Source organism: Schistocerca serialis, chromosome 5, assembly GCF_023864345.2.
Source record: "Schistocerca serialis cubense isolate TAMUIC-IGC-003099 chromosome 5, iqSchSeri2.2, whole genome shotgun sequence".
Taxonomy (NCBI): Eukaryota; Metazoa; Arthropoda; class Insecta; order Orthoptera; family Acrididae; genus Schistocerca; species Schistocerca serialis.
Genome location: NC_064642.1, coordinates 328,335,428 through 328,361,123, shown reverse-complemented (window position 1 = coordinate 328,361,123; position 25,696 = coordinate 328,335,428). Strand labels below are relative to the sequence as shown.

The 25,696-nt window shown below is 42.0% G+C and overlaps 1 protein-coding gene across 1 annotated transcript in view; it reads right to left on the bottom strand.

Annotated features, from left to right (window-relative positions):
- LOC126481269 (cadherin-23) overlaps positions 1 to 25,696 on the bottom strand; it is a 505,796-nt gene that overhangs the window by 352,061 nt on the left and 128,039 nt on the right. Inside the window, exon 2 of the mRNA XM_050104895.1 lies at positions 19,321 to 19,393. The gene's annotated coding sequence lies outside the window, so the exon portion shown is untranslated. The remainder of the gene's footprint in view (positions 1 to 19,320; positions 19,394 to 25,696) is intronic.

Below are 25,696 nucleotides of genomic sequence, written 5' to 3'. Positions count from 1 at the left end.
TGCTAGAATTGCGCCGTGAGGTAACTGAACTGTTATTTGATTCAATATTTTTGTGTTAATGAGATACGGCTGCCCTGTAAGGGCATCATAAGAACATTAGAGGAGTAAGTTACGTACCTTTAATGTCTTTATGTCGTTCAATTTCTATTACCGAGGTTTGTATTTTATTTTTCCACGTCTTATAGCCTGAGAAGGCGACAAACGTCGTTATTAGCAGTCTGAATGGTGTTGCAAACCATCAAATCACAACTAGTTAATGTGGCGCATAGCTTTGATTCTTATTTTTCTCACCACAGGCTAATACACTGACGCTAATCGTGAAAATTTGTGTCGAACTGAAATCGTGTCCCAGGCTGGGGATCGATTTGGGACATCTATTTTTCTCAGTGTTCTTCCAGTTGAGTCATCCGAGTTCGAATCCAGTTCAGACGCCAACTGGTCTAAATTTCTCCCTCGGTCCACAGATGCTCTCTCACGATATTGAAGAACTGACAGTACAGAAATGAAGATCAAAAACTAGAAAATTTTATAATTTGTTTGTGCTTCCGTCTCAAGAACGATACGAGGGAACTTTGCAGCGTCGTAAGGAATTATGATACTTGATTATTCGTATATCGGTGTCGTCTCGAGTCTTACAGAGGAACGATTGCGGCCAAGTGGCGTGAGCCCTGAACAGTTATGGGACAATCGAGTGATTTTAGCAACGGAATGTCCAGTCATTTGTTTTTTCGTTCAGTCGATTGTTTTCAGTCTAATGAAACAACCGCATAAAACTAGTCTTTGCGGTCACGTCACCTACATGATTGCTTCACACTCAAAAAATGGTTCAAATGGCTCTGAGCACTATGGGACTAAACTTCTGAGGTCATCAGTCCCCTAGAGCTTAGAACTACTTAAACTTAACTAACCTAAGGACACCACACACATCCATGCCCGAGGCAGGATTCGAACCTGCGACCGGAGCGGTCGCGCGGTTCCAGACTGAAGCGCTTAGAACTGCTCGGCCACACGGGCCGGCGCTTCACACTCATTCTCCGTGTTTTAAGTGTTGTCACGCGAAGTGAGACAAACGACTGACACAAGACTCTGATTGCTGAGCAGGTTAAGCGAATGTGACCATCCAGTCTCCGGGTTTGAGCGTTTCCACCTACGTACTTTTTTAGTTATACGTGAACCATGCCTAGATTTTTCAACTTTTTAGAGACAAATAACGTATCTTATGTCAAAGAGAGGAGAACAAGAAGTAGCCTATATTTCTAAAAATGAAGTATTTTCAAAATTTATGTGTTTATTTACTTAAATACGAATTTTTCGTAGTTCTGGCATTAAAAATGGATTTTAGATTGGTTTGAAAAGATTAGTGACTGGAGCTACATTATAAATTTATGTCTGAGTAAATGAATGTTTACTTTTTTAGAATGAGATTTTCACTCTGCAGCGGAGTGTGCGCTGATATGAAACTTCCTGGCAGATTAAAACTGTGTGCCGGACCGAGACTCGAACTCGGGTCCCGAGTTCGATTCTCTGTCCGGCACACAGTTTTAATCTGCCAGGAAGTTTCAATTACTTTTTTGTTTACATTTATTGGAGCCCTTTCTCTCTCTTCGCGCTGGTTTGTACCCATCACCGATATGTCACTTTAGGTAAATTCCGAGTTGCCGCTAACAGAAGGCATATTAGATACAATCTTTTCATACTTTAGGTGACTTAATCACAAGCTTTTTAAGCATATACTGTCATTCGTCGGAAGTATTCTTTTCTTTTCGTGGGAAATATTTGTCTTTACTTGTTAATTTGCTTTGAATTTTCTTAATTCACTCGTAGTTTCAGATTGTAAATCATACATGCAGATACTGCAAATCGAATTCTGTTTAGCTTGAGGATCACTTTTTATACAGTCATATAATATCTTCCATTCCCACGCCACTGAGAGATACCGAGCGAGTTTAGCACACTGGACACACAGTCGGGAACAGATTCAGGTTTTCCGTGATTTCTCTAAGTCGCTCCTGGCAAATGCCGGGATGGCTACTTTGACAGGGCACGGCCGATATACTTTCCAGTCTTTAACACAAATACGGGCTTTTGCTTTGTCTGTAATGATCTCGAAGTCGACGGGACGTTAAACCCAACTTCCATCCTTCCTTCCTGTCACTGAGCGTTTCGTTATTCTGACCGAGACACAAAGTTCACTATTGAGTAAACCTCTTGTCACAAGCATGGACGTAAAACTTAACTAAAAGCTACTTTTTGTCACTCAAACGGCAAATATCGAAATGACAATAACACCGACGACCGCAGATGACAAAGTAGAGTCGACAATAATGATTTGACAATACCAAAACGATGGAATGTTTCCGCTCGCAACCAACTGCGTTGAGGATCTGGCGACTGTTGTTCCCTCATACGGACTGCATCCAAAAGAATGAATGAATAATTCAAACGATACATACAACTACAACCGAATGAGTCGACTGTTTTCCAACAGCAGACTAAATGGATTGTTTTCATTCGGTTGCTCCCATCACTGGACCTGAACCTATCTTGAGACTGGAGGGGGCGTAGCCGGAGAAACAGGAGCGCGACGCAGCCGTCAGAATCGCTGAGTCGCCAGCTTGTCGCGTCCGTGCCATGCTTCTGCTGCTGCTGCTACAGCGGTTTCACTGCGTGGGAACTGAGACGAGGCTGTAGCATGACGGTGAAACCACAGCGACACCCGTGAGAAACTGGGCTCCGTGCTGTTTGGCATCGTAAACACTTTTTCTGTTGGGGCCGAGACATTACCGCTCCCGTTTCCCCGGGGCAAATTTGGCGGTATGTGAAAATCGAAGCAAAATTACAGGTTAATACTGTTCACACGAAGCGTAAGATTAGAGGAAATGTATGAATGCAGGAAGATAGTCATCTGCACTCAAAAACAAAAAAAGGACAGGATCTTTTTCAATGTGTGAGTGACAAAAATTATTTCTAAATCCCCGTGACATACAATGTTGAGGTAGATGACACACCTAGCAGTGACTGTAGAAGGTACAGATCTCAGATGTTGTATGAGAAAGCACTTCGCAGAGATGTCGAGGTCGATGGCTTGAAAAGCAGGTGAGTGTACGATCAAAACTGCAAACACACTCTCTTTTGTTAAATTCTGCTTTTAGTACGTGAAACAACCTAGAAATGCTCCATAGTTAAAGTACATGTAGTCTTCTCATCCTCTGGATACTTTTTTTATAGACTTTTTATTATAAAAGGGTAAAATATTATAGTTATATCACGGTTCGTAGTACACTATTTCACGATTTACACTAGACGCAGACAGTTAGGGTACACTGATACCGTCCAGGTGGTTCGGGGTGGCTGCAGGAGGGGAATCTGACCACCCCTAAAAACTAACATTGCCAAATCCGTTGTAACCACGCCGACCCTGCGATCGCTGCTGGACATAGGTGTAAAAGAAAGAATAAGTATAATAATTTGACATTTTTACAATGCGGTCACAAAACACTCTAGGTATACAACGGCCTTGCCACAGTGATAACAACGGTTTATGTTAGATCACCGAAGTTAAACGCTGTTGGCTAGCCTCAGACCTTCTGAGACGAATTTTGGAGCTACTTGACTGAGAAGTAGCGGCTTCTATCACGAGAACTGACAACGCCTAGGAGAGCGGTGTACTGGCCACGTGCCTCTCCGTATCCAGCTGAGGATGACACGGCGGTCGGTCAGTACCGTTGGGCCTTCCGAGATCTGTTAGGATGGAGTACACAATATGTGATTTTTAATGTTATATTTCAGCTTTATTACTACAATACAAACTTGGCAACAATGCACTTATTAAACCGACATTTATATGTCCATTGTTGTAAACAATTCATAGAAAATACATACAGGTGCAGTGTTATGAGAAATTCACAGTTGGGAACTGCTTTTTTTTGAAATAAGACGTGGTATTACATTGTATTGGTCATGGATGATGATATACATTTCGAAAGGGGCTACAGTCTCGAGCAGATGTACAGAAGAGTGATAGTGATAATGAATCAGTTTTTGGCAACGAGGATGATAGTGATGCTGATGTAGATATGATAAAGGAAGATATAGAGGTCGGAGACGAAGTGGGTGTAAGTTAATGTGAAGAAGATGGTAACAGTATTCAGAAAACTAGTGCGCCTACTCTTATATTTGGAAGTGGACAGGTAACATACGATACAGTACCACCAGATTTGCACAAGCATGTTTCAGGGAATGTAGTACGTGGAACTTAACATATTTCATGTTTAGTCACCTTAGACTACAATCACAAGCAGTGTTCCAAACTTGAACGAAAAAGGTGTATTTCCTGAGAGCAGAAAAATGAATGAACAAAGAACACGACAGGGCAAGAGTGTTGTGTAACGGGAGTTCATCACATGATGTGAAGAGCAAGTAGAAGTTTGTTTCTAGCACAATTCCTTGTAAGTGATATTACACATCATATTAATTAATAATTAATTTTTGTTAACATCGTGTATAGATTTAAGTGTCACGAAATCATTTCTGAAAGTGTTTGTATGGAGTGTAGCCATGTATGGAAGTAAAACATGGACGATAAATTGTTTGGACAAGAAGAGAATAGAAGCTTTCGAAATGTGGTGCTACAGAAAAATGCTGAAGATTAGATGGGTAGATCACATAACGAATGGGGAGGTACTGAATATAATTGGAGAGAAGTGAAATTTGTGGCACAACTTGACTAGAAGAAGGGATCGGTTGGTAGGGCATATTCTGAGGCATCTAGGGAATGCCAATTTAGTTTTGGATGGCAGCGTGTAGGGTAAAAATTGTAGAGGGAGACCAAGAGATGAATCCACTAAACAGATTCCGAAGGATGTAGGTTGCAGTAGGTACTGGGAGATGAAGAAGCTTGCACAGGATAGAGTAGCATGGAGAGCTGCACCAAACCAGTCTCTGGACTGAAGACCACAACAAGAACATTTATTAATTACAGTATTGTTACATAGTGTGTCGTATATGAATATTTCGTGTTAAAATAATTTATTGAACTAATCAAACTAAACAATATACACTACTGGCCATTAAAATTGCCAAACCAAGAAGAAATGCAGATGATGAACAGGTATTCATTGGACAAATATATTATGAATCCCGTCGAATCTTTATGGAACATAATTGAGAGGTCAGTTCGTGCACAACCTCCTGCACCGGCAACACTTTCTAATTATTGGAAGAGGCAGCATGACACAATATACGCTACTGGCCATTAAAATTGCTACACCAAGAAGAAATGCAGATGATAAACGGGTATTCATTGTACGAATATATAATACTAGAACTGACATGTGATTACATTTTCACGCAATTTGGGTCCATACATCCTGAGAAATTAGTACCCAGAACAACCACCTCTGGCCGTAATAACGGCCTTTATACGCCTGGGCATTGAGTCAAATAGAGCTTGGATGGCGTGTACAGGTACAGCTGCCCGTGCAGCTTCAACACGATACCACAGTTCATCAAGAGCAGTGACTGGCGTATTGTGACGAGCCAGTTGCTCGGCCACCATTGCCCAGACGTTTTCAGTTGGTGAGAGATCTGGAGAATGTGCTGGTCAGGGCAGCAGTCGAACATTTTCTGTATCCAGAAAGGCCCGTACAGGACCTGCAACATGCGGTCGTGCATTATCCTGCTGAAATGTAGGGTTTCGCGGGGATCGAATGAAGGGGTAGAGCCACGGGTCGTAACACATCTGAAATGTAACGTCCACTGTTCAAAGTGACGTCAATGCGAACAAAAGGTGACCGAGACGTGTAACCAATGATACCCGATACCATCACGCCAGGTGATACGCCAGTATGGCGATGACGAATACACGCTTCCAATGTGCGTTCATCGCGATGTCGCCAAACACGGATGCGACCATCATGATGCTGTAAACAGAACCTGGATTCATGACGTTTTGCCATTCGTGCACCCAGGTTCGTTGTTGAGTACAGCATCGCAGGCGCTCCTGTCTGTGATGCAGTGTCAACGGTAACCGCAGCCATGGTCTGCGTGCTGATAGTCCATGCTGCTGCAAACGTCGTCGAACTGTTCGTGCAGATAGTTGTTGTCTTGCAAATGTCCGCATCTTTTCACTCAGTGATCGAGACGTGGCTGCACGATCCGTTACAGCCATGCGGATAAGATGCCGGTCATCTCGACTGCTAGTGATACGAGGCCGTTGGGATCCAGCACGGCGTTCCGTATTACCCTCGTGAACCCACCGATTTCATATTCTGCTGACAGTGCGAACAGCAATGTCGCGATACGATAAACCGCAGTCGCGATAGGCTAGAATCCGACCTTTATCAAAGTCGGAAACGTGATGGTACGTGTTTCTCCTCCTTACACGAGGCATCACAACGTTTCACCAGGCAACACCGGTCAACTGCTGTTTGTGTATGAGAAATCGGTTGGAAACTTTCCTCATGTCAGCACGTTGTAGGTGTCGCCACCGGCGCCAACCTTGTGTGAATGCTCTGAAAAGCTGATAATTTGTGTATCACAGCATCTTCCTCCTGTCGGTTAAATTTCGCGTCTGTAGCACGTCATCTTCGTGGTGTAGCAATTTTAATGGCCAGTAGTGTATATGTCTTCATATTTCAAACATTGCTAGTACATAATTACATCTTATACGTAATTAGGCAATAGCAAGCAACTATGGAGTTGTAATTTCAATACTGTGCATGGGGCTTCTATAAATCATTATTATTTTTGTGAAAATATTTTACATTATATCGCCATAAAATTTTCTAGAATCACTTTCAGATAAAAAGAAAAACGCGAGATATATAATCTGTTTTTCCACAGCTCATACCTTGCGATGGTTGATCACATGAAGTTCCGTGTGGTGGACGATACAGACGACAGCAGTCTGCGAGCACACATAAGTTCTACGCTCCAGTACCGGAGTTGTTCTCCTTCCGGGTATTACAACAGTCACAAGAGAGCTCCCACGCTATGATGTGACGGTTCGACGAAAAGATATCGGGGATCATTACAGCCTGCCAAGTTTCCACTGCGAAGGAGCGTGACTCGGCGTTCGAGAAGCTCCCCGTACACACGTCACTTGCAGACGGCTCGGCGAGTACGGGTGACACACTTATGGAGGATGGTTACGGCCTCCCGAAGGAGGTGTTGAGTGTGCGCAGGCAGCGTGGCCGCGGCGCGGCCGAAGGAGGTCAGACGGGCGCAGGCAGAGCGCGCCGGCTCAAGTTGAAGGTCGGCCGGCGCGGCCCACCGACCACGGCCCACAAAGCTGCCGCCGTGTCCCCGCCTCACGCTGCAGCGGCTGCTGCTGCTGCTGGACCAGACCTTCAGCTGGATCGGCGCTGGGCGGATAGGTGCCTGGCCCCACGGCTCGCAGATCAGCCGTGAGGATTCTACATCTACATCTACATTCATACTCCGCAAGCCACCCAACGGTGTGTGGCGGGGGGCACTTTACGTGCCACTGTCATTACCTCCCTTTCCTGTTCCAGTCGCGTATAGTTCGCGGGAAGAACGACTGCCGGAAAGCCTCCGCGCGCGCTCGAATCTCTCTAATTTTACATTCGTGATCTCCTCGGGGGGTATAAGCAGGGGGAAGCAATATATTCGATACGTCATCCAGAAACGCACCCTCTCGAAACCTGACAGCAAGTTACACGGCGCCTCTCTTGCAGAGTCTGCCACTTGAGTTTGCTAAACATCTCCGTAACGCTATCACGCTTACCACATAACCCGGTAACGAAACGCGCCGCTCTTCTTTGGATCTTCTTTATCTCCTCTGCCAACCCGACCTGGTACGGATCCCACACTGATGAGCAATACCAAGTATAGTTCGAACGAGTGTTTTGTAAGCCACCTCCTTTGTTGATGGACTACATTTTCTAAGGACTCTCCCAATGAATCTCAACCTGGTACCCGCCTTACCAACAATTAATTTTATATGGTCATTCCACTTCAAATCGTTCCGCACGCATACCCCCAGATATTTTACAGAAGTAACTGCTACCAGTGTTTGTTCCGCTATCATATAATCATACAATAAAGGATCCTTCTTTCTATGTATTCGCAATACATTACATTTGTCTATGTTAAGGGTCAGTTGCCACTCCCTGCACCAAGTGCCTATCCGCTGCAGATCTTCCAGCATTTCGCTAATATTTTCTAATGCTGCAACTTCTCTGTATACTACAGCATCATCCGCGAAAAGCAGCATGGAACTTCCGACACTATCTACTGGGTCATTTATATATATTGTGAAAAACAATGGTCCCATAACACTTCCCTGTGGCACGCCAGAGGTTACTTTAACGTCTGTAGATGTCTCTCCATTGAGAACGACATGCTGTGTTCTGTTTGCTAAAAACTCTTTAATCCAGCCACACAGCTGGTCTGATATTCCGTAGGCTGTTACTCTGTTTATCACGCGACAGTGAGGAACTGTATTGAACGCCTTCCGGAAGCCAAGGAAAATGGCATCTACCTGGGAGCCTGAGTTGACATGCACAGATTTACTCGTGGTAGTACCAGGATCTCTAGAATTCGCTCTCAGGTATTCGCCCATCAGGCACCTCCCATACATGTAGATGGCCCGACTCCTGTTTCCTTTCGTCTCTCTGCAGTCTCTCTGCAGTAGGAATCCTTCACTACGAAGGAAATTTGAAAACCTTGCGAGCTGTCTCCAATGGCCTCGTCGTTGATGGAACCTTCAACCTTCTTACGTATTACCCAGCAAATGATTTTGATATAATTCTGTTGAACACGCCGCTTTTTTCGTAAATTCGAGATTGTTTGCGACCACTCGATCTATTCCAAAATTTTTTTTTCTTAGGTGTAAACTGATTTTTCGTCACAACCTAAACGCTACCTAATAAAAGTTGGTTATCATGTAACATGACAGACACTTTCGGCCACTGCATAAAATTGCTTGTTATTATCACTCTCTTTCTACATCGATCTTTTCGATTATATTTACTTAACTATCTTTCTTGGTGCGGTTCAAGTACTCCCGTTTGGTTTGTCTTTTAGAAACCTTCCCGGGCTTTCCTAACATGTATTGAAAGTCAGAACTTGCCCCCCTTCTAACAGCCGTGTACCGCAAGTCTCTAGAGGAACGGAAGGTTCCAAATGACTGGAAAAGAGTACAGGTAGTCCCAGACTTCAAGAAGGGTTGTCGAGTAGATGCGCAAAACTGTAGACCTATATCTCTGACGTCGATCTGTTGTAGAATTTTAGAACATGTTTTTTGCTCCCGTATCATGTCGTTTCTGGAAACCCAGAATCTACTCTGTAGGAATCAACATGGATTCCGGAAACAGCGATCGTGTGAGACCCAACTCGCTTTATTTGTTCATGAGACCCAGAAAATATTAGATACAGGCTCCCACGTAAATGCCATTTCCTTCACTTCCGGAAGGCATTCGATACAGTTCCGCACTGTCGCCTGATAAATAAAGTAAGAGCCTACGGAATATCAGACCAGCTGTGTGGCTGGATTAAAGAGTTTTTAGCAAACAGAACACAGCATGTTGTTCTCAATGGAGAGACGTCTACAGACGTTAAAGTAACCTCTGGCGTGACACAGGGGAGTGTTATGGGACCATTGCTTTTCACAATATATATAAATGACCCAGTAGATAGTGTCGGAATTTCCATGCGGCTATTTGCGGATGATGCTGTAGTATAGAGAGAAGTTGCAGAATTAGAAAATTGCAGCGAAATGCAAGAAGATCTGCAGCGGATAGGCACTTGGTGCAGGGAGTGGCAACCGACCCTTAACATAGACAAATGTAATGTATTGCGAATACGTAGAAAGAAGGATCCTTTATTGTATTATTATATGATAGCGGAACAAACACTGGTACAGTTACTTCTGTAAAATATCTGGGAGTATGCGTGCGGAACGATTTGAAGTGGAATGATCATATAAAATTAATTGTTGGTAAGGCGGGTACCAGGTTGAGATACATTGGGAGAGTCCTTAGAAAATGTAGTCCATCAACAAAGGAGGTGGTTTACAAAACACTCGTTCGACCTATACTTGCGTGTTGCTCATCAGTGTGGGATCCGTACCAGATCGGGTTGGCAGAGGAGATAGAGAAGATCCAAAGAAGAGCGGCGCGTTTCGTAACAGGGTGATTTGGTAAGCTTGATAGCGTTACGGAGATGTTTAGCAAACTCAAGTGGCAGACTCTGCAAGAGAGGCGCTCTGCATCGCGGTGTAGCTTTATGTCCAGGTTTCGAGAGGGTGCGTTTCTGGATGAGGTATCGAATATATTGTTTCCCCCTGCTTATACATCCCGAGGAGATCACGAGTGTAAAATTAGAGAGATTCGAGCGCGCACGGAGTCTTTCCGGCAGTCGTTCTTCCCGTGAACCATACGCGACTGGAACAGGAAAGGGAGGTAATGACATGGCACTTAAAAGTGCCCTCCGCCACATACCATTGGGTGGCTTGCTGAGTATAAATGTAGATGTAGAACCACCTTCTGTGCGCAGTGATGTGATAGGTTTTAAGGGTACTAGCTTCCATCGATTAGACCTGCAAAGCCTGATATGAGAACACTGCTCATCTAAATTTTGATGCTATTTTTGTAAAGATCTTTTGAAGCAACTGGTGTATTACAGGTGACTCACGAGGTCTAAATACCTCGACTGTGATAACTATTTTTATCGAAAAGGCAAGTTTTAATAATTATTAATTAGTTAAAACAGATAAAGTTACGTGGATAATTGTAATACGAGGGCTATTCAGAAAGTAAGGAACGTTTTGGCATTAAAAAAGAAAAAAAACTATGAACAAGAAATAAATTTTATTATATGCATCTGAAAGAACGACTGACACACTACTTTTCCCCATGCTCACAAAACATATTGAGGCACTTATCACAGCGGTGGACAAGCTATGAAACACCTTCGTGCTAAAATTCTGCCGCTTGAGATTCAGCCAGTGAGTCACGCCCGCCTGGAGTGCCGCGTCGCCATCAAAGCGCTGCGTTGCAAGCCAGTTCTTCATCTTGGGAAACAAGTGGAAGTCGCTTGGTGCAAGATCGGGGCTGTAGGGCGGATGAGGGAAAATTTCCCATTTTAATGAAGTACGGGGTTCTTTAGTGCGGTTTGCCGTGTGAGGTCGGGCATTGTCGTGCAAAAACAAAAATTTGGATGTCAGCCTTCCTCAGCGTCTGTTTTGAACTGCTCTTCTAAGGCTCTGCAAAGATTGACAGTACTGGGCAGAATTTACGGCTGCTCCACGTTCGAGAAAATCAATAAGAAGCACACCTTGCCTATCCCAATACACTGTCGCTATCAACTTCCTTTCTGGCAATATTTACAAACATTTTCTTGGTTTTTGGGGGAACCTTGTGTGCCCCCACTCCATGGACTGTAATTTTCTCTCGCAATTGACGTGTTTCATCCAAGTCTCGTCACCGGTTACGATTCGATCCAGTAATGAATCACCATGTTTGTGGTAGGCCTCTAGAAGTGTCAACGTTGACCCCATTCGCTGTTCTTTATGGTGCTCCGTAAACATTTTGGGCACCCACCGTGCACAAAATTTGTGGTAGCCTAGCTTTTGAGTGACAATTTCAAACAACATAGTCCGTGAAGCTTGTGGAAACGAAAGCGAAATCTCCGTTATTGTGCAGCGACGGTTTTCACGAATCGTTTCATCAACTTCAGCGACAAGATAGTCACAGTGCTCGGGCGTCTGCTCTTCTCTTCATCATGAACGTTGGTTCGGCCATTTTTAAACCGAATGCACCATTTCCAGACGGAACATTAATTCATTACCTTGTTTCCGTACACTTTGCACAGTTCACGATAAATTTCTATAGTTTTTAGGTCTTTTGCCAACAAAAACCTATCACAGACAGCACCTTACAACTGGCGGGATTTTAAATTGCAGCGCACATTTCAAATCCGTAGATGGAAAAAACGGGACGCGCACAGACGTCCCCGCTGGCACGGATGGATGCCGACTGAGTTGCCGAGCAGGCACATATCAAAATTTACGCGATCAGCAAGCGCCTAGCGGCGTCACACGGAAACGTTACCTACTTTCTGAATAGCCTCGTATAATTAATTCTTCCTCTGCCGCGGAGTGTGCGCTGATATGGAAGTTCTTAACAGAGTAAAACTATGTACCGGACTGGTCTCAAACCGGGGACCTTTGCCTTTCGCTGTGAGTAGGAGCTGTGAGTCGTGCTTGGATAGCTCCGCTTGTAGAGCATTTGAACCCGCCCCCCGTCTCCACCCCGCCCCCGAAAGACGAAGGTCCTGGTTGTTAATCCTGGTTCATCACGCACTTTTATCTGCTAGGAAGTTTTGACAATAGCAACAGTTTGCCTCGACAAAATATTATTTCAGTTTCGCAATCCTCTGATCAAATGGTATCGTTTGATATTCATCACGACAGCATTCAGTTTGATTTTATTTTGAAAATTTTCTACTGATTTTTCTTTGTATGTCGTTTTAGCCCTTCCACTCGCTTTAAGCACGGTGCAGTTTAATTTGTTACAAACACAACTTGTAAGCGAATACAACTAGAAGTTTGTGAGATACTCCCAATATCGTCTGGATGCACTGAATTATTTGTATAACTGGCCATCAGCATAACTTAATATTACATGTTACTTCATAAGAAATTTCATTAATTCTGAAAAAGAGGTTGTTTGACGCCATGGGAATGTAATAAATCACTAGAATAAAAGTAGCACCCTCAACGGAGGTGTGCACTAGCGCGATTGTGGTGGCAGTCTATACACGATATCGGCGAGTATAGGTAGCACATACTTTGACAGCCACAGATGTGCGTGTTTTCACGATGGTGTAGTATTGGTTTTGCCTAGTGTGAATCTGGTAGCAGTAATACAGTGAGACGTTCCAGTGCACCGCGCTTATATTATTTTTGTTGTACTGAATAATTATAAACATAACTAGAAGTTTTTGTTTGTTATTTATACGATTAAGACCACGTCAGCTTTATAATGGAACCGTTTACTCTCAACTCCGGACAACCAGAGTCCACAGGAATACGTATATTCAGAGGAGCTTTTGTAAACGTAACAATAAACCATAGATAGGTCTCTAGGTAAAACAGTAAATGACTTCAGTACCAAATGTGTGAAAAATGCGTAAGCAGTGGATCTGCACGAATAAAGAAAAATATCATTATAAGAACTTCCTTCTTTTTGTATCATGCCCATAGCCTTGAGACGTTTTGAAATGGCTTGCTGTGTCACTCCCACTAGTCGAAAAGTCAGCAATGTCTCCAATTGTGCATCTTCGAAAACATTCTCTCTTCCACCACTATGCCAGTCTACGACGTTAAAATCATGGTTCTTGAAGCGTTGAAACCACTCACGACACGTTCTTTCACTAATAGCGTCCTTACCAAACGCACTTGAGAGCATTCGATGAGACTCAGCCGCTGTTTTCTTCATACTGAAACAAACCAGCAACACCTCCCACAAATGACGAGAATTAGGCTCCTAAACTGAAATTTTCAATCAAGAACAACTTTATGATGCAGACAAAAATCGACTAATGTTTGAGTGAAGTTATGTTGACCGAGGTCCAAGCTAACTGCCTGACGTCTGCGATCTGTTTCTTTTGACCGCTGGTTACCGTTGCCGCCACCTATCGGCAAACGGCGGAAGCAAAGTTGTACACCTTGTACGACAATGAACCAGCTCACGAAAGCTGTTTAGCAATTGGAGAACAGAGGGAACTAAAGAACAAATTTTTTGCACGTTCATTCCGTTCAGCAGATTTCCCTCGCTATGGTTTCATACATTTCCACTTACAAAGAATATGCGAAGCTAGGTGAGTCCAGTGACTAGATTGTGCCAGCCGTAAATGGATATTTTGCAGAAAATTCTGCGTGGGAACCATTAATGGAAAAAACTTGGACAAAGTACAGTGATCTGAAAGGAGATTTTCATCTTGAGGTTGAAACTCTCTGCTTACAAATAATTTTGTTTTGGGATGGGATGCGCTTGAGCAAACATAAATTTCCTTCTTTTATCCAGACATGTTTCGCTAAAGTTACAGCATTATCAGTGTTTTTTTCTTAAATTTTCGTGTTTGTTATCACATGCTGTGATTTCCTGGTGTTCTGTGTTTTTCGGTACAGTTGTTGTTTTTTTTTTAGTTTGTCACTTTCTGGTTTCGCAATTATCTTCACCGTAAAAACTAGTAGTTATGTAAACAGTAACAGTCAAAGACTAAAGAGCGCGGTATGTTTACTTTCGTCTTTCTGCAGATGGGATCCTCCTCTACGAATCTAATTTCATAATTTTCGTGTCTGAACACTATTACCGTTGATACCTATAAAATTTTGTTCCGTTATGTTGGAACATGTTGAGCAATAACTTAAGTCAGATGTCAATTTGGTCTCCGAAATAATTTTATTTACGCATTTTTTCAAAATAGTCATGATGTATGTGAACATGAGAAAAAATACCCTCCTAAAATTCTTCATTTTCTGAGGAAAGTCATACAAAATTGGTTGAAGGCTCATGAGCCTGCTTATCCACAATCAGCTTCTATGTGGCACGCCAGTGGTACAAGTGTCTGAGAACTGAGTCGTTGTTATTTACCTATCAGGTTGCATCTGACAGCTCGTTGAATTGAAACGTACCGTATCTCTGTCTCTGTGAGGTCTTCCAAGTGAATGGCGTCCAAAAATACGGGTGTAAAAATACAGAAGAGAAAGAGCACAACCGGTACCCCAGAAGGATACGGTATCCTTGCGGACTCTCTTCCTCCTATCATGCACAAAGGCGGTGTTACACAGTATTAGTGTGGTCTGTCTTGGAGGGGACTAAAATTTGGCCGTTGTGCTTATGACAAAAAGCATAATCTTTAATATTTCTAAATACACCACGCCAAAACGGAAACATAAAAATAAAGCACCACGTGACTGGAGAGATTGATATTGGCCTACGTCTGCTGTTAAGTCAGAAATGCATCAATCACCTACTACCATCCTGTGGAAGGTTTTAGCACCCAGCACAAAGTTCAAGACAGGCGTTTTGAAACATCTCCCCTTCAGTGAGTATGGGTAAGTACTGCATATGGCTGACAATTGTGACTATTAAACAGAACCATGAACCATGGACTTTGTCGTTGGTAGGGGGGGCTTGCATGCCTCAGCGATACAGATGGCCGTACCGAAGGTGCAACCACAACGGAGGGGTATTTGTTGAGAGGCCAGGCAAACGTGTGGTTCCAGAAGAGGGGCAGCAGCCTTTTCAGTAGTTGCAGGGGCAACAGTCTGGATGATTGACTGATCTGGCCTTGTAACACTAACCAAAACGGCCTTGCTGTGCTGGTACTGCGAACGGTTGAAACGTCCTCTTGGGTAAAATATTCCGGAGGTAAAATAGTCCCCCATTCGGATCTCCGGGCGGGGACTACTCAAGAGGATGTCGTTATCAGGAGAAAGAAAACTGGCGTTCTACGGATCGGAACGTGGAATGTCAGATCCCTTAATCGGACAGGTAGGTTAGAAAATTTAAAAAGGGAAATGGATAGGTTAAAGTTAGATATAGTGGGAATCAGTGAAGTTCGGTGGCAGGAGGAACAAGACATTTGGTCAGGCGAATACAGGGTTATAAATACAAAGTCAAATAGGGGTAATGCAGGAGTAGGTTTAATAATGAATAAAAAAATGGGAGTGCGGGTAAGATACTACAAACAGCATAGTGAACGCATTATTGTGGCCAAGATAGACACGAAGCCCATGCCTACTACAGTAGTAGAAGTTTATATGCCAACCAGCTCTGCAGATGACGAAGAAATTGAAGAAATGTATGATGAAATAAAAGAAATTATTCAGACAGTGAAGGGAAACGAAAATTTAATAGTCATGTGCGAATGGAATTCGGTAGTAGGAAAAGGGAGAGAAGGAAACATAGTAGGTGAATATGGATTGGGGGTAAGATATGAAAGAGGAAGCCGCCCGGTAGAATTTTGCACAGAGCACAACTTAATCATAGCTAACACTTGGTTCAAGAATCATAAAGGAAGGTTGTATACATGGAAGAAGCCTGGAGATACTTACAGGTTTCAGATAGATTATATAATGGTAAGACAGAGATTTAGGAACCAGGTTTTAAATTGTAAGACATTCCAGGGGCAGACGTGGACACTGACCACAATCTATTGGTTATGAACTGTAGATTAAAACTGAAGAAACTGCAAAAAGGTGGGAATTTAAGGAGATGGGACCTGTATAAACTGACTAACCAGAGGTTGTACAGAGTTTCAGGGAGAGCATAAGGGAACAATGGACAGGAATGGGGGACAGAAATACTGTAGAAGAAGAATGGATAGCTTTGAGGGATGAAGTAGTAAAGGCAGCAAAGGATCAAGTAGGTAAAAAGACGAGGGCTAGTAGAAACCCTTTGGTAACAGAAGAAATATTGAATTTAATTGATGAAAGGAGAAAATATAAAAATGCAGTAAATGAAGCAGGCAAAAAGGAATACAAACGTCTCAAAAATGAGATCGACAGGAAGTGCAAAATGGCTAAGCAGGGATGGCTAGAGGACAAATGTAAGGATGTAGAGGCTTATCTCACTAGGAGTAAGACAGATACTGCCTACAGGAAAATTAAAGAGCCCTTTGGAGAAAAGAGAACCACTTGCATGAATATCAAGAGCTCAGATGGAAACCCAGTTCTAAGCAAAGAAGGGAAAGCAGAAAGGTGGAAGGGGCGATGTTCTTGAGGACAATATGGTGGAAATAGAAGAGGATGTAGATGAAGATGAAATGGGAGATATGATACTGCGTGAAGAGTTTGACAGAGCACTGAAAGACATGAGCCGAAACAAGGCCCCGGCAGTAGATAACATTCCATTAGAACTACTGACAGTCTTGGGAGAGCCAGTCCTGATAAAACTCTACCATCTGGTGAGCAAGATGTATGAGACAGGCGAAATACCCTCAGACTTCAAGAAGAATATAATAATTCCAATCCCAAAGAAAGCAGGTGTCGACAGATGTGAAAATTACCGAACTATCAGTTTAATAAGTCACGGCTGCAAAATACTAACGCGAATTCTTTACAGACGAATGAAAAAACTAGTAGAAGCCGACCTCGGGGAAGATCAGTTTGGATTCCGTAGAAATATTGGAACACGTGAGGCAATACTGACCTTACGACTTATCTTAGAAGCTAGATTAAGAAAAGGCAAACCTACGTTTCTAGCATTTGTAGACTTAGAGAAAGCTTTTGACAATGTTGACTGGAATACTCTCTTTCAGATTCTGAAGGTGGTAGGGGTAAAATACAGGGAGCGAAGGGCTATTTACAATTTGAATAGAAACAAAATGGCAGTTATAAGAGTTGAGGGGCATGAAAGGGAAGCAGTGGTTGGGAAGGGAGTGAGACAGGGTTGTAGCGTCTCCCCGATGTTATTCAATCTGTATATTGAGCAAGCAGTGAAGGAAACAAAAGAAAAATTCGGAGTAGGTATTAAAATCCATGGAGAAGAAATAAAAACATTGAGGTTCGCCGATGACATTGTAATTCTGTCAGAGACAGCAAAGGACTTGGAAGAACAGTTGAACGGAATGGATGGTGTCTTGAAAGGCGGATATAAGATAAACACCAACAAAAACAAAACGAGGATAATGGAATGTAGTCGAATTAAGTCGGGTGATGCTGAGGGAATTAGATTAGGAAATGAGACATTTAAAGTAGTAAAGGAGTTTTGCTATTTGGGGACCAAACTAACTAATGATGGTCGAAGTAGAGAAGATATAAAATGTAGACTGGCAATGGCAAGGAAACCGTTTCTGAAGAAGAGAAATTTGTTAACATCGAGTATAGATTTAAGTGTCAGGAAGTCGTTTCTGAAAGTATTAGTATGGAGTGTAACCATGTATGGAAGTGAAACATGGACGATAAATAGTTTAGACAAGAAGAGAATAGAAGCTTTCGAGATGTGGTGCTATAGAAGAATGCTGAAGATTAGATGGGTAGATCACATAACTAATGAGGAGGTATTGAATAGGATTGGGGAGAAGAGAAGTTTGCAGCACAACTTGACTGGAAGAGGGGATAGATTGTTAGGACATGTTCGGAGGCATCAAGGGATCACCAGTTTAGTATTGGACGGCAGCGTGGAGGGTAAAAATCGTAGAGGGAGACCAAGAGATGAATACACCAAGTGGATTCAGAAGGATGTAGGTTGCAGTAGGTACTGGGAGATGAAGAAGCTTGCACAGGATAGAGTAGCATGGAGAGTAGCATCAAACCAGTCTCAGGACTGAAGACCACAACAACAACAAACAGATTAGGACAGATAAAACGAGATTGAAAAGATAGGTGACTAGAGTTTCTTAGAAATATAGTTGCTATTTTTCGTAGGACCGTAAATTTACGTCCTTTGAAGATGCATGTAATATATTTTCTCTTGATTAAAAAAAAAGTGTGACAAAATCCATAAGTACACTTCGTTAGGTCTGAAGAGAAGGTACATAAACGGCTCACAATGGTATCTATTAGTTTATGATATGAAAGATCGACAACGTAGCGACTTTATTGTGGAAAAGGGTCTAAAATAAATCATGAATGGGCCTTATAGGAGATATATCTTGAAATTTTGTCGGTATCAGTTGTATTTCATATGCAGTAATCTTCTTTTAGTGTTGATTGATAATAGATAAATTAACACAAGTCATGGTTATTCAATTTCATGGACGTCAAGTCATTTCGCAAAAATATTTTTGTGGAAGGTTGTTGCATGAAATATGATCACCGTAAATTTATTAAGCGAACAAAGTGAACCTTGTTATCATCTTGTTAGCAACTCATGGGTTTAAAGATCAGTAAGGTTTGCAAAATGGCATTTTCGTACAGTATTATCACCCGTATTGAACGATCCCGGTATGTGTGGGTAGGAGACAGTTTACGCAAAATAGGAAGAATAAAACTACATTTCTTTGACGTTCATTTGGGAATCCAACTAATTTTTCCAGTCTAGTCGCACTCTTGAATCAGACCTAGTTGATATGAAGGGCTTATGTCAATAGTGGTACAAATTCATTACCTACCCTTTTCTGTCTATAATGCTTCTGAAATTAATGAGCCAAACAAACAGAAAGAAAGGTTCATCTCTAGCAAGAAGCATATGCTTGAATATTTCTGGTATCTCAACTGCAGATTTTTCAGTACTCTGTAACTCAATATGAACAAAAATGGACTTGTACTACTATTGAAATATGCCCTTCATTAATTTGCGCGTTTCAAAGGCGTGGAGTAGACGAATATTTTATGCAGTCACATACCTAAACTGGTCGCACTGTTTGTCAGAATGTTACTCAAATCCACTGCGATGATTCTTCTGGTATGTCACAGCTTCTGCAAAAGATAGAATACCATTTAGCACTGAGACTGTTAGAATTCTTTTTTCTCTGTTTCCTGTCTTAATATTTACATTTATTGAAACAAGATGGTGGTAAGCAAACAGTCAGGGGTAATTAATACAGCTTCCTATGACTAGCTATAAGGTCTTGCAACGATAAGCTCACCGGACAAAAAATTAGTCACCCCTAGAGAAATCATTATAAACTGCATTTAATACAGTGTAATTCTGCCACTGAACTTGATCAATGAATGGATTCAGTTACGAAGTGAACCCACAAGGTTATGCAGGTTAAGCCACTCGCTGAAGATTTAATCGCGCAATTCCACCAAATATCGGGGATACTGATGTCTGTGTTTTACCCACTGTTCCAATATGCACTACAGATTTTTCGTGGGGCTCAAGTCAGGTGATTTTGCAGGCCAGCCGAGAGATAATAGGGGTGGTGGTGGGGGCGGGGGGGGGGGGAGGTGTTCAGAAAACCAATCACATATTCTTCCAACCTGATAAACTTTGCTGTTGTCTTCTTTATGCGCCTGTGTTAGCAATAGGCCTCCTGCGAGGTGAGCGACCCCTAATGCTCATTTCATGCAGTTCCTGCCGCGTACTCTCGGTAACAGGTGGGGATGGACCTTCACTCACTGCCTGCAGCAATTCCAGTCGGGTTTGGAAGCGATTTTGATTCACAAGTTGTGAAACGCGTCTCTAGCTCTTCTCACAGGATCTTTCTCCGAGTACAATTCTGATATGGCGCTTCGTGGCCACGTGTGCTACACCACTGCTTGAACACACACTGAACAGTCCGCCTTGCCGCGAAATGCCAACAAATACAGCAGCTTCACACCGTATGGCCATGGGCACCGCCAAGCGTGATTATCCCTTTTTGCCACTCTGTCACGTCCTTACATTTACCCATGTGTGCATATAACGTCCGCTTGAAGCATCAACGCCTCACTGATCGCTACTGCTTTACGCTCATGTAAAGGCAATGCGCGCGTGATTAGGGACGCGACTAGATCGCTGCTCCACCTGTAGAGGCATAATGATTAATCTGTGCGTGCACAGGGGGGGTGACTAATGTTTTGTCCGTTGATCTTATTATGACTGAGATTTCACCGTCATTCATAGTGTTCCAAATTACTATGAAACAGCTCAGTCGATCGATTAACACATCAGTGTAATGTAGAATTTTTTAAATATTGCATGAAAATATTGCTGTGAATAATAGATTTTCCCGTAACATAATGAGATAAATTGATTCATGTTTATATAGTTGCTTAAGAAAATCAGAATATCAATAAGAAGCTGAATTTTCTGTGTGCTATAAAATGGCGGTTCAAGATTAATTAAAATGATTTCAAATTTAATGTAACGCGGTTGTTATTTTTGGTAACTGACGCCGTCATTAACTTCGTCGACTAACATCGAGCCGTTAGGACTACACGTCCAGTTATGTCCAAATCTTCGACGAAGCACCTCGACCAACTGTGGGTTACCTGTTCTCTGAATAGGTCAAGGTTGGCACGAATTTATGTCCGGACAATACCAGCTGAGCTATTTACTTATTTGCTTGCACTAGCTGCATTTCATCTTTTAATCAACGAGGAATGATTCGTGACTGTAGTAAGCTCTTCAGACCTTCAACGAAACCATCACCGAAGTCTATGTTATAAATGTGAAGAAGGTAATTACACTCAAACATTTTACATACTCTAGCTAGAAATAAATTTTCCTGCACAGAACTTCACTGGGCTTTTCTCCTTCACAGTTTTCCAATTATAGCAAACTTTAGCTTGAACACAAATCCATTGAACACAGCAGTGTAGGTTTTAATGCAGATTACGACAACAGTAAGGAAGAAGACAAACAAAAGATACAAGCAAATTAGTCTCCGTCTCTCTCTCTCTCTCTCTCTCTCTCTCTCTCTCTCTCTCTCTCTCTCTCTCTCACACACACACACACATTCAGTATTGTATCTTTTCGTCGACTGTGTCTATAAATAGGAAAGATTGATAGAACTTTATATCAACAATTTCACTCTATAGACATGGTCAACGAGGAAATACAATACTGAATGGAATTATTCGTCAAATGGACGAGTCGTAACTATTACCGCAATAGTAACTGGTTAGTTTCAGACAATTAGTGGTGTAGTGGTTATACAATGAAACTGAGTGCTGATTGGTTATGTGCTAAAGTGATGAAATACGATCTTCCATCGCACGCTGCTTGGCTTAATTACTTAAATCATTCCCATTGTATTTATTTAGTGGGTAGGCATAGGTATTGTGAAAACTATCAATGTTTGTGGGCTACTTGATCGGCAGGGGACAAGGCAAATATATCCGACTTGTCTGATTGCTGACTTCCACTGGAATTCTGTGGGCGCTTTTTTCTTCGTTCTGTGATGGAACGCATACCCAAGCAATTCATGGGTGTCATGCCTTTCTAACGCATTCTTAGATCGTTCGTTCACATACGTATAGCAATTCAGCTGTCATCAAGTTACTGAAGACTGTCAGAATGCAAATAATTATATAACTTATAATTTAATTCCCCAGTTAGTTAATAGCAAAAGGCTTGCGTCTTCCCTACAACTTTTTATTTTTAGTTGTAAGTGCACGTTTGTCCCAGATTTGCGTCCAATTTCAACTAGTTTTTTACAAGAAAGGCGATTGGCATATTATAATGTGTCAGTCACATTTTATGTAGGAGACACTTGAAAATGGATGCGAAATCTGAAAACTCGTCTGTTTTCTGAAGTAAAGATAAATGACTTACAGCTTGCGGCGGCGCGGTTCCTTTTGTCCTGCACCTACCTGTGAACTCGTTGCAGCAGATAGTCAGTAGGAAAGCCAAGCAGAAAGCTACCGTACTGCAATTCGCATCAGGCTACATACAAAGTAACTATTCTAAGATTCTGAAAAAGGTCTTAATTTTGAATGAAAGGTGAAAATACTGGCAAAACTTCGGTATATTCTAAAGTCGAGAATTAGAAGTTCACATAACACAGTCATGCACAAACCCTTTCATTCACGTTAGCAAGTTTATGATAACGTATTTCCCGAAACCTGAAGAGCTACTAAGCACGGATTGTTCTTAAATGAAAATGCTCGCCATACTATTAAGTTTATCAGTGTCTAATGCACTCAAGTTTTTAGTCACCAATCTGCTCAATTTGCCACGCGGAATTACTGTCTTCTCTCATACACAAAATTACTTAAAAAATCCATACTTTCTAAAAAAACACACCGGAATAAATATGCCTTCACTATAAAGCACTTTTGAGGCATGTAGCACAACTAAAACCGGCAAACTATAACTTCCTTCGGAGATCATACTACACACGACCGAAAGGCTGGGTTCCGACTCCTTGACTGCTGTAAGCATTCTCTACCTCCATGAGAAAAGATGAGCGACGAATACTCCGTTCTGATTGGTCAGTTTTCTTTAAGGCCAATAGGAAAACATTATTCTCCAGCGTTAGTCCGCGCTTTTCATGACTAACCAATCAACAAAGACTTTCGAACTGTACTTTATCCCGAAATAAATATTTAACATTCTGATATTTTGTTTATACTTTATGTTATTAACTATTTTAATTTGCACTGGAATTAGCTTTCCTTTTAACATAAACTTACTTAACATATTATATACAAACTTCCCCGTCGTCTGCATTCACACTGTTTTAAAACTTTCTCACACTACAGCGTTCATTAGTAGAACAATGATCTACATATTTACTTTACACCACGTTCACGCATCATTCACACTACAAATATAAATAAACAAAAAAGGCTTCAAGAAATAAACGGAACAATTCACAAAAACATTCTCTTGACCTGTTTCTTGAATGTCTCTGTCCGCTACTGAACTCTGGTGGATGAATATTAGAACTCCGTACTCGACTGAACCCGCTTCAGACCATCTGACACTGTGCACGCATGAGTCATTCTCCCGATACAAAGGCTCTAGACAGGAGCGATTCAAGCAGAATGGTAAGAATGGCGTAATTCAATAAAATTTGGATCACTGTAAGGCATGGAATACGCAGGACACAAATTTCATGTATTTACGTATACACATTAATACGAAGTTACAGTTATTTGTCAGGGGTAGGCCAAACTACATTTCATATGTACGCTCCATTGCGTTAAAAACTAGGAACTACCTGCATGCGAATGAGAGTGACAAAATTTTGATATGCAGTTTATGATGAAGCGTTTCATTATGGCGTTGAGACCTCCAGGTTATTACAAAGACGTCGTCCCTGCTTCTTTGCACAGTGGCAGCCCACTCAGACTAACCTCCTGTCGGCGACTCGTCGATATGTCAGAACCGCAGTGGAACACAACTACAGGTCCCGTGCTGTCTGTGTGCAGTTCACGACACCGTTTCCCGCTGATGATATTTTTATTGACTGTCGGCCATCAAACAGAACAGACTCAACTAGACACACGACTACAGAATGGCCGTGTCCAATCACGATGGCGATGACGACAAGGCGGAATCTATAACCTTATCAGTTATATACCTACCCGACCCGCATTTCTGTGGGCAACTGAGTAAAATACCTACCGGCTCGTCTCTGACAGGTCAACGACGCCGGGGGTTAGACCAGAGAGACAAGTGTTCTTGCCGCAGCGTTCTTCAAGACTGATGTTGCAGGATGTCAGTTTCCTGTCTCGTCTTTGTGTATTTGTCATCCTGAAGTTGTTCTTTAAATAGCGGATTCCATGAATTCCCTTCGCGGTGCACCTGAACATTTCTATAATCCGACAACATAGAGATTTTTTCATTGTTAAACGCTACCATCTTTCTCCAACGAGCGCAGAAGCAACATAAGAACGCCTACTACACCAACATTCAGAATCTGTCACTGTTGTTGCCGCACAATGGCGAAATCTGTGTTGCTGAGCTCTGAGGTTCCACCTACAATGAACTTTCTTGTAAAGCTACTGTGAACTGTTATGAATAAAAGATAATATCATCTATTTGGGTAATCTCTATAATATGTCTTATTTTCCTGGATTTCTCATTTTTGCCTGATGCAATTTTCTAAAATAACAATAATCATCCCATGAGAATTAATAGTAACCACAAACAGCTCTTATTACGTATTGTGACATTCCGTCCTGTGAGAAATATTATATTAGGAATTCGACTCTTATTTGGCAGGGTAGCACTCAGTTTCCGGTACAGTCAATCAGCATTCAATTTCCGGTACAGTCAATCAGCCGTGGGCTTCAGGCCATTACGACGATGATCGAATTCCTCCCACATCACACCTCCACTGGACAAGTGTTCCGTCTCTAATGATCTCGATTAGAATGAGACGTAAAGTTCCTAAATCCCTTTCCTCCTTTTGTGGTCAAGTTTACAGACACACAATACCAATCCTTTCTAGCACTTTGAACCTACGACACTTTCGAAAAATGATTAGTTAAGAACACTTACAGGGATACCGCGGAGAACTGATATTTTAGTGATACTGTCGCCTTTTCTTCAGCGGGTTGCAGCGAAAGGGGAGTGGATGAGAGTTCACTCATCTGCTTGGGCGTAACGAAATTTATAAATAATTAAAAAAATTGTATATCTAAAAATACAATAACACAAAACAAGTCGAATAAAAACTTGTACATGAGGTATGTAATTTCATTGTGCTACGGCACGGCCCGGCAGATTTTTTTCTCCACCGCACTTCAGAAAAATCGTTGTACCCATTTAAATAACTGATCAATATTCATGTCTGTTATTAGCAACTTCAGCTTATAAATTATGTATTAACAACGAAAGCAAGATTATGTGTGAAATTTCCAAAAATTACGTGAGATGTTGAGGTTTAAAAGTCATTAATGAACCAGAATTACCAGAAACATCTTAAGATTAATAAAAAGGTGGATTATAGACTCAGTGGAGTACGTATCCCCAAGCCACCACCCAAGAGATTGAGATTCATTGGAAACAATGTGTTATGTTTTACCTGGTTTGTATTAGTCTCTGCTGATATGGAGGTGAGTTTACCTCTGGCTGCCGCTGAGAAAATTATTCTCGCAACCTTACGGAGATGTTCAACAAACTCCTTTGGCAGACACCATAAGAATGGTGTTGTTTATGACGGAGAGGTTTACTGTTGAAACCGCGGGAGCGTACGTTCCAGAAAGAGTTGGGAAATATATTCTTTCTCCTACATACGTCTTGCGAAACACAACGACGAGGAGCTCAGAGGTATTAGTGCTCATGTGGAGCCTTATTGATCGTCGTTCCTCTCACGCACCATTCACGATTGAAACGACAAG